This window comes from Trachurus japonicus, chromosome 1 (assembly GCF_045865225.1).
Source record: "Trachurus japonicus isolate A0001 chromosome 1, Traja_1.0".
NCBI classification, from domain to species: domain Eukaryota; kingdom Metazoa; phylum Chordata; class Actinopteri; order Carangiformes; family Carangidae; genus Trachurus; species Trachurus japonicus.
In genome coordinates, this window is record NC_140907.1 from 31,596,028 (window position 1) to 31,605,963 (window position 9,936).

At 40.5% G+C, this 9,936-nt stretch overlaps 1 non-coding gene across 1 annotated transcript; it reads right to left on the minus strand.

Annotated features, from left to right (window-relative positions):
* Nucleotides 1-556: 556 nt before the first annotated feature.
* Nucleotides 557-629, minus strand: trnar-ccg (transfer RNA arginine (anticodon CCG)). Its single transcript has one exon. It is a non-coding gene; the product is annotated as a tRNA-Arg (tRNA).
* Nucleotides 630-9,936: the final 9,307 nt, after the last annotated feature.

The window sequence follows — 9,936 nt, forward strand, 5'->3', positions numbered from 1 at the left end:
ACTTTCTATCCATCCATCTATCTATGTAGTGTTCCTCTCCATCTTCCCTGTTCTCCTCTGCGTCTCATTACCTTCTCCTCATCTTTTTCACTCTGGAAATGAGCCCGAATCCTCGGGGGATTCTTCAATATTTGGAAGTTCTCATTTTCAGTGTAATTGATATTTTATTAGGCTGTAAACCATAATGACAGTCCTGCTCTATGAAGCATAACTACAGTGCTCAAACCGGCCTCTGGGGGCCACAGAAATCATCCATCATGGCCGTTGCCCACATAGTGATGTTCAATGCTTGTTCTGACCTTCACAGTTTAACATGAACCATGTTTTAAAGGCTGTTGTGAACAATGTTTCACATCCTACAATGGGAGATTTGTTTCCTAAACAGTCCCGGGATTAAATTAAATCGCATTAAAGGATTGCAGGTTCTTAAAAATTCACATTTTTTTCCCCTTTAGCCACCATCCGAGGGCGCTGTTTAACACAAACGGTGACAGATGAGTAATACAACCATCTGTAACAAATGTGATTTCCCTTTGGTTTTGGATCTGATGCTTTGCAACCCAGGTGGGACTTGAACCCACAATCCCCAGCTCCGGAGGCTGATGCCTTATCCATTAGGCCACTGGGTTAAGATCTCTGTGTCAAAATGATGAAATATATACAAAAACATTGTCAGACATGAAATCCGAAACGCTGAAGGGCTGGCCCCATTTTCATGTCTGCAAATGTAATCCAGTCCACAGAGATGTACAAAGAATAAAACTTCTGTATGTGTTTTTTAGAGATGTCAAGTTCACTAAACTGGGCCACTGAGCTGAAGTTGTAGGATGTTTTTAAAAATAAATAAATAAAAAATCGGATATTCTCAGCCTCCCAAACGACAACAAACACACATCCCCTGAGCGCTTAAAAAAAAAAAAAACTTCTGGTGTCTGTTTACCCTCTTAAAATATGACGGTTTTCTTAAAATATATGTCACTATCAGCTCTGCAAGATCGTAAACATTACTTCCCCGGGAGGTTACAGAGGAAACGACAGCATCTCAGTTTTGTTTCCCTGCATCATGAGCTGAGTTTCCTCCTCACACAGCCTTGGAGGAGTTTTTCAGGTCACAGACTGACAGCCAGTAACAGTGCAGGGGGAGAGTGTGCCAGACAGCAGAAGATGCATGCAGGCTTGGATTGAGTTACAGGGACGACGGCCCACACAGCCTCCTTAATCTCTTATTCCTCAGTCAGCTAATCAGTTATGGTCAAACCGATCGGCAATCCATCCACATATATATAGGCTACTGAGGATCAGCAAAGTCATCAGGCGGTTTATTTATCAGGAAAATGCAAAGCAGAGTGGGGGGATTACAAAACTCATGCAGAGGAGAGAGCCAGAAGGAGAGAGAAAAAAAAAAAGGGGGGGGGGGGGGGCAGACTTGGCGTGGGATGTTGATTAAATTATGGACGTCGGCCATCTTGCTGCCCTTATGTTTTGCTTTTCTCTATGAAAACAGTTAGGATGACAGATGGAGCGGACTTCATCCCCGGCCAGCAGAACACAATAATGTCTTGTCTTTACTCAAATCTTATTAGACAGTGACCTCAATATTTACATTGACGATGAACAAGCAACGTTGGAACATCATCATCATGGAGCAATATTTCCACAGATTCAGTGTTTGGTTGTGTGAGTGACATGACTTGAAACTGAAGAATAATAAAATTCAGCTGCCGGAGAGTTTTTTTTTTTTTCTTTTTGCATTGAATCTCACAATATTTCATTGTTTCGTAATCATAACTAGCTACTGTTACAGACACAAATCAAGTAGCCATAATTCAAATAAAGGAAAAAGAAATCCTCAGATGTCGAGTTCAGAGCTTGCAGCAGCTGACTCCAGTGAAGGACAGAAACAGTCTCCATATGTTGTTTTTGAGTTGTTTATTACTGGTAAGTGGCAGAACTGCAGGATAATTGGAAAGGTTTGGATAAATCTGGAGTCAAAGCCTTCAATTGTGAATAATTGTGTCAGTAGGGAAACTATGGAGAGTGAGGCGATCGCCAGCTGAAAACTGAAGGTCGATGATTGAAAAAAGAAAAAGAAAAAACACAGGCTGTGACCGACTTTTCTTGGCCTGAGACGCTGGTGATTGTCCGCAGATGTTTTTCCTCTGGTCACTCAGCTGTTTGGGAAATGAATGGACATGAGGTGACTTACTGGGAGCAGCTTCGGTATTGTGTAAAAAGGAAGTTTCCCTCAAAGAGGCATATTTTAAGTAGAAGTAATGCATCCATGAAAGACACCACTTGATTAATAACCAGTGTTTTTTTTTTTTTGCCAAGTCCTCCCTCGCAAGACACATCATCACATCGTATTTATGTAACTGCTGCACAGCCGAGGCAGGACTTCAAACTACCGCAGCGTCCACAGCGTTGGAGGCTGATGCCTGGTCCATTAGGCCACAGGTCCTCCGATAACCCCAGTGGAGTATAAGCAAATAGACACAAGGGTCAGTGCTGTCATGTTTGGAGAACCTCTCTCAAAAAAAGTATCAGCCAGCCAAAGCACATGGCCAAGCCAAGAATTTGTACTTTTTCTTTTTTGCTGCACAAGCATCTTTCCACACATGATGTGGCAGTATCACTTTGCATGAGTAATCGCTTTCCAGCAGAGAGAAAGCAAAGATGATGAACCTTGCAGCGGTGCTACCTTGAGATGCTGCTCACTGCTGGGGTGGGTTTTTTACACCTCATCGCTGAGCTCAACACTATATTAAATTAGACTTTGACATTTTACTTTGTCGTGACAAAGAACCATTTTGTGTTGACTCATGGTGTTGTTAAGTTAAGTGTTATTTCTTTCTCTTTTTCTGAGCACAGATTGAGGTTTTCAGTGTGGGAGAAAATCTGCATGGACAAACACTGAACAACAGAAACCTGACAGAGAGGTCATCCAGAAAATGAACTGCAGTAAAACGCTCCACCACTGAGCTAACACCCATACTTTGGCTGATGAAGTCATTTTGTGTGAAGTCAAGAAAGTAGGACCTCTTTTATACTTTATCAAAAACTATGTAAGGGAAACTGTGACTCAGGTGGTAGAGTGGAGCACCTCCATTCAGAAGGTTGATGGTTCAATTCCCAGCACCTCCCTTTGCATCTCTGAAGTGTCCTTAGACAAGATACTGAACTTGCCTGTTCATCATCTGCGTTGTAATGTAGAAAATATTCTCTGTGTGAACCATTTAAACTCTCCTCCACATAGCTGTGCAGCACGATTGCTTGACTGTGCTATAAATCTATAACCCAGTATGAACCTTACTAGCAGCCGATGAGGCGAAGACATGGACGTTAACTTTAAATCAGCACAAGAGAACAAACCTCGTTTCCAAAGATTCAATTCAAGTTCCGAGGCCAAAGTATGAAAAAAACGCCCTATGACGCCCTCAAGCATTCAGCGTTTCCAAACAGCCTCTCTGACCTCAAAGTAGGTCTCGTTCACTGAAACATATTTTGTGTTGCACAACTAACTGAGCAGCCATATCAAACTCTTAACATCTGGCCCAAAGTACACAAGTATTTTTTTGGGGGGGAGGGGAATAAAAAATCTGATGTTTTGATAATTGGTTTGAATGAATGAATGAATATTTTCCCACAAAGTTCCCAGCTATGCTCTGAGAAACATCCACTTCATAAACAGTGCATTGACCTCAATATGCATCTCATATCTGCCCAGGAACAGTCAGAGATTAACGCGCCACATGCGTCTTCATCAACATGGTCCAACCATAAATTGCATTTGGCCCAGTGTTTGTGATAACGCTGCTGTCAGATGCAGCTACGGCGGCGTGTGTGTGTGTATGTGTGTGTGGGTGTGTGAGTGAGTGTTTGTGTGTGGTAATAACTTTGTCCACAGCAACATGAAATCCACTTAATCTCCATCCCGTAGTTTACTTGCTGTCCTCCGGGCTACTAGATTAAAACATCTTCACTGCACCCACTGAACCGCGAACACCGGCCTTGCAGTGGTGTAAGCAGTGTCCTGATGCACAATAGGATTTACAGACCAATTTTTCACAGTTATGGAACAACTAAGTGCACGCCATGGACGCAGGCGACGACGCAGCGCATTTATCTTCATAACTCGAAGAAAGACACGGAGAGAGAGTCTGTTCTTTTTTCAACATAACCATGAGGAAGAGGCACACGTTGCATTAATTGCTGAATTATGAAGAGTCACTTATCACCTTTACAATCAAATAGGAATTACAACAGTTGAAGTGGTTGGTACAGTCTTCAAGGATTTTTTTATGCAACAGAAGAATAAAAGAGCAGAGGAGGAAAGAAAAGAGCAGATGTACAAACGACTTGAATAGAAGGAATCTGTCAGTGACAGCCTTGGGCCCACTCCGTAAATTTAGAGGAGATGTCTACAATAAAGCATTTACAGTGGTAAGTATGCAGCCTTAAAAAACGGGTGTTTAAAACCCCTCTAAACAAGCACTTAGATAGTATTTACCCCTGTTGGTGGGTAAGTGGTGAGGATCATGGGTAATACAATTTACATAATAAGCCTAAATAGCTGCTTGTGACCTGTAAATATAATAGATGTGATGATATAATATATATATAATTTGTAATACAGAGCCACAAAGTGATGACAGTCAGGAGCAGAGGGAAAAACTGTTGACATCATAAGACATAAGACTCTTAATTGATCCCACATATGGGGAATTATTTGTAACAGTAGCCAAGAGTACAGTATGCATAAAGAAATAAGGAATACAATATAAAGGATTTACTATGTACAAGAATATATATATATATATATATATATATATATATATATTTACATATAAAGATATGTAGAAAAATATATACCGTACATTGGTCAAAAACATGGTAGTGATAGTGCGCTTAATAAATCTGATGATGGAATCCAGTTTCTGAGGAAGTAATTCAGGGTGAGCAATAGTCAGGGTCAAGAAAAAATAAAATATATAAATCACAAATATCAATACTGTAATACACAAGTTACAAGCAGCTAATGTTCTCTCATGTAAGTGAGATACATGATGTGCTGTGCTAACAGGCTGCTGAATAAACTTTAATTAGCACCCATTAATTTGCCAAACATGAGGACCGACGTAATCACATGTACAACATGAGATGAGACATTTTTAAATCATAGATTATAAAAAAGGTGAACACAACAGCAGCAGAGATATAGTAATATAATATAATATACTAATATTGCAAATTAATGTGTCCGGGATGTAGGCGGCTGTGGCAGCTGTGCCTCAGGTGGTGGAGCATGTCGTCCACTAATCAGAAGGTCGGGAGTTTGATGCCCGGCTCCTCCAGTCTACGTGTAAATGTGTCCTCGGGTAAGGTACTTAACCCTTAAAATTGTCTCTGTCTCTGATGGCTGCTCCATCAGTGTGTGAGCATGAAAAGAATAGAAGAGGAGCTGTATGTGCAGCAGTAAAGTGCCGTGTGACTGACTGCCAGAATGGAGCTTCCATTGTAAAGTGCTTGGAGAGGTCGATAAGACCAGAGTAGTGCTATGTAAGTGCAGTCCATTTACCATCTAACGTGACGGAGATATTTCTTTTCAATTTTCGTTGGATCTACACTGTCAGTCTGAAGTCTTTCATGAAAAAGGTGTCCCATTACTTGGCCCTTAGATATAGAGAGTCTAAAGCTTTTACTAAAGGAAGGGGAACATTTGCAATTTAAGATAGAAAAGCAGCAGTAGCAGCCATCTGTAAAAACCACTGCTAATTAACAGGAAGGAGGAAACTATGAGATGGGCAGCAGTATGGTGGCCTGTGTTTACTGCAGAAGGCGAATCAGTGCCATTAAAGAGGAACTATGCAGGATTCTTACCTTAGCTATGCTACATTTTTACCTTAATTAAACAGCTTTGGAGTAATTGTGATGGTTAAATAAATGACTTGTAACTTGTTCCAGGGAGAATGGAGGCTCTCCACCTATAGCGTCTCCTGGCTGAAAACCAACTTTGTAAGATCAGAGCCTCCGACCCAGTGTCCCAGCTCTCATCTCTGTGGCACCGCAACACAAACGCGCCCTGTAACCTGTAATCTCTTGTTTATGACAGATAAGACTACACAAATATACACATTGTAAAACGTATATTATATATAATTTTATCCACCATCACTCCTTAGATTGCTTTTTGGCCAGCTTCATTAAAAACAAATGCACATAGCCGGGAGGTGGGTTAGCAAAACAGCCGAAAAGCTGTTTAAATAGAGATTAAAATGCCAAACAACAGACTAAATCAACACATTTTGCCAAAAAATATATTGCACAATAGGCTATTGCACCAGAAAACCGTAGTATTTGGTCATTTGAATGTGATTTTAAAGTGCAGTGTTGAGTGCACAGTGACAGCTCTGGGAGAAAAGTTGTTGTAGTGTTGGTTTCATCTTCTTCTTTTTTTTCCATAATCGCAAATGTAATAAGAAAAGACATTTAACAAATCTGCAGTGAAATGTTATGACAGAAAGGCATGTAGAGTTTTCTGAGAAGTAACACAATACATGGTGAGAGGTATGAAAATGAGCCAGCAGTGTTTCATTGAGGCCAAAGAATCAGGTTACAGTATATTTCAATATCCACAGTTGAACTGGCTCTGAGCTTAAAGCTTAACTTTGCCACATTAAACTCAGTAGGTTGGTGAAACTGGTGTTTTTCTGTATGGAGGCTCAGGTTTACGTCATGTGAGTGTCTGGCTGCTTCCTGGAGGCACGAGGCCCCAGTGCAAACTCAATTTGTATTGAACCATCAAAAATACCAGCAGAAAGAATTTATTCATTTCTGGCGGACGCTGCGTAACAATACGACACCCTGTGCCAGCTCAGTGCTGACTGGACTCTTTCCCCCCCTCTCTCTGTTTCTCTTTCTCTATTTCTCTCTCTCACACTGTTGAGACGTTGCACCGCTGTGCTTCGGTTGCTCTTCTGTTTCAGATTTGTGGTGTTGAGCAGGGAATTCCTGTAAAGAGCACTTTACAAGCATCACTTAATTGGCTGCAGTATTCTTTTCCACTACTGTTGCTGAAGGTCAAACCTGTCTTTTTTTTGTGCCTCTTTCACTTATCTGTCGTATAAATTTCAAATAGATTTCACAATTTGCGATGTAGATGTTTTGTTTTGTTTTTTCACATGGTGCGTTTGTGGAATTTTCTGTTCATGGGAATAAAGCAGAGCATTGTCAAGAGTCAAAGATGACTGGACCCCATAAAATCCTGACAACCACAAAAAGGAGTCGGGTGGTGGTGGGGGTGAAATAAAATGTTATATGACAGAAACAAGAACAGGAATGCTTAAAAAAAAAAGAAAAGAAAGAAAAATAAACAACAAAAAGGAAGCACAAAGGCAAACAGAAGAGACAGTGGAGCGTGACAACAGACAGACTGACCAAGACAAGTGGGAGCACAGAGACTAAATACACAGGGGAGGTATGGGTGATTGAACACAGGTGTAGCACATCAGGACGGAGCAGACAGTCGGGATCAAGACTGAAGATACACAGAACAAACCATGACGCTCATGCAGTCGTGTTCACAATGAATAGTTTTATAGGATGCTGTGATTTAGCTCAATAATAAACATGTCAGCTGTGCATGGTTTACCTGGAAACCTGAGTGTCTGGCCTCCTTTGTGTGTGTGTGAACACACTAACATTTAGCATGAGTGAGATAGATCCTTTACAACAGGGGTGTCAAACTCATTTTATTTCAGGGGCCACATACTGTAGAGCGCAATTTGATTTCATGTGGGCCGGACCAGTGTAATATTAGTATAATAACTTATAAATGACAAGAACTCTAAGTATTCCCTTTGATTGAACCCTCCTTTTACAGAACATGTTATGGACAAACTGAAACTTCTTGAGAAAAATACTTGCAATTTGAACAATATTATGCCATATTCATCCCGCGGGCCGGACTGGACCCTCTGGCGGACCGGTTTTGGCCCGCGGACCATATGTTTGACATCCCTGCTTTACAAGGTCAAGTGTTGGACAGTCCAAACCTCTCTATCTTTAAGACTCATTTCCTATCTAGTTTAATATGTGAAGAGTGTGTGACTGTGGACAATAGTAAATGGAAAAACAAACTAACCAACAGATATTATCGTTCATATTCTGTCTTTTACACCAACTTACTGTAACATACTGTGCTTTTTTTTCTATGTTTGTACTTAAATACCTGATTTTTTGGAGGGGGAAACATATAACTCTTGGTTATGTTCATTTAAAATCAGGCAAACCAAACAATGACAGTGCTTTTCCTTTTGTTGATGTTTCTTTTTTCCTCTTTTGTAAATACAAACCAGTCAAAGCTAGCAGGTGTTTGATGCCTCGTATTATGTGCTGAGAGTGAAACCCTGTTTGTACTGTTGATGAAGTCTGGTGCTGTTCTGAGCATTATTTGTGTCTATGAGTGGTTGTTTTGATGGCGGTTGGCTCTTGGCTACAAAGGCAGCAGTATTTTTCTGTCTGGCTGTCTGTGAAGAAGTTGCTACAACTAGAGAAAGTTTGTGGTCGGCATACTTGATCTCTCGAGGGTGTGTTCTACCCGTTCTTACCCATGGTCTTAGACTATTGGTTAAACTTAGGCTGGAATATCCCTTTAAGTTTTACAGCTATTTCTACCAGCTTTCTAGGAAATTGTTTGTTGTTTTACAATTAAATGAGATGTTTTTGTATCTAGAGCACTGATATAATCTTTGATGGAGATGAAGCGTTGTACTGTTGAGTGCTCTTTAATTTACAGTTTTCTCATCAAACCTTCAACATGCTGCAGCCTCCATGTTGTGTTGTGAATTTTACAGTGTTGTCGAAACATATTACTTTTGATGTGCTACTGTGGGGACTCATGTGGTTTCATGACATAAAAGAAAGAAAGAAAAATTGTGTAATTCCCCAAAAGGAAAAAATAAACCTAACAAACTTCTCTGCTTTGTTTTCCTTCCTCCGTTCCCCTCCTCCATCTCTCCACTGCTCCCCTGGGCTCCTCTTCCACTCCTTCTTTGCAGTGATGGGTTAAACAGCTGAAGGCTGTGTGTTTTCATTGTGGTTGAGATTTATCTTGGGAGAAGTGGTTACACTGGGAGAGGAGGAGGAGGATGTGGGAGGAGGGTGTTGAGTGTCTGCAGAGGTCCAGCAGGAAATACGCAAAGAGAAGAAGGAGACACAGAAGTATTTCTAAAGACAGGATGGTGGGGGGGAAGACGCAGGACTTTGAAGCACACTGTTCCTACAGGCGATGTACAATATATATGCTAATACAGACCTGAGATCTACCTCCTGTCTTCACTTGCCTCATACACATTCCTGTAACCCAGCAGAAGTGTTGTTTCTCTGAAAAGCTTAAAACACAGGGCTTAACTTTGAAATTTTATTTAAACAAAAAACTGAACATCAAGATAAAAACGTTTAATAACTACATTTCCCATGAGTGTTTTGTCTTAGAGTGTACCTAAAGGGATTTCTGAGTGACGTTACTTACTGAAGAGTCTGTGCTGTAGCCACCGTAGCCTGAGATGCAGCTTACTACTCCAAAATACATCTACTTTTCTACAGTATGCTGTAATTATATACTGGCACCACCGCATGGAGGCCACAGGAGGAGGAGTGACTGGTCAGCTTTGGCAGCACTGTCTCTTGTGTAATTCCAGTGGAGTTTGTTTAAAGTGAAAACAGCGTGAAACAAATTGTTATGAAAAAAAGAGCTAACACTTCATAAGTACACACTATTAAGCATTAGTTAAGCATTAATAAATACAGATTTCTTCATTTATAACACATGAATAGTTTTTAGTATGTAGTTTATAAATACAGTTAGTGCTTATCAATGATGAGTAAAACATTTTTTCATGTGTTATAAATGATGAAGTCAGTATTTATTGCTGTGTG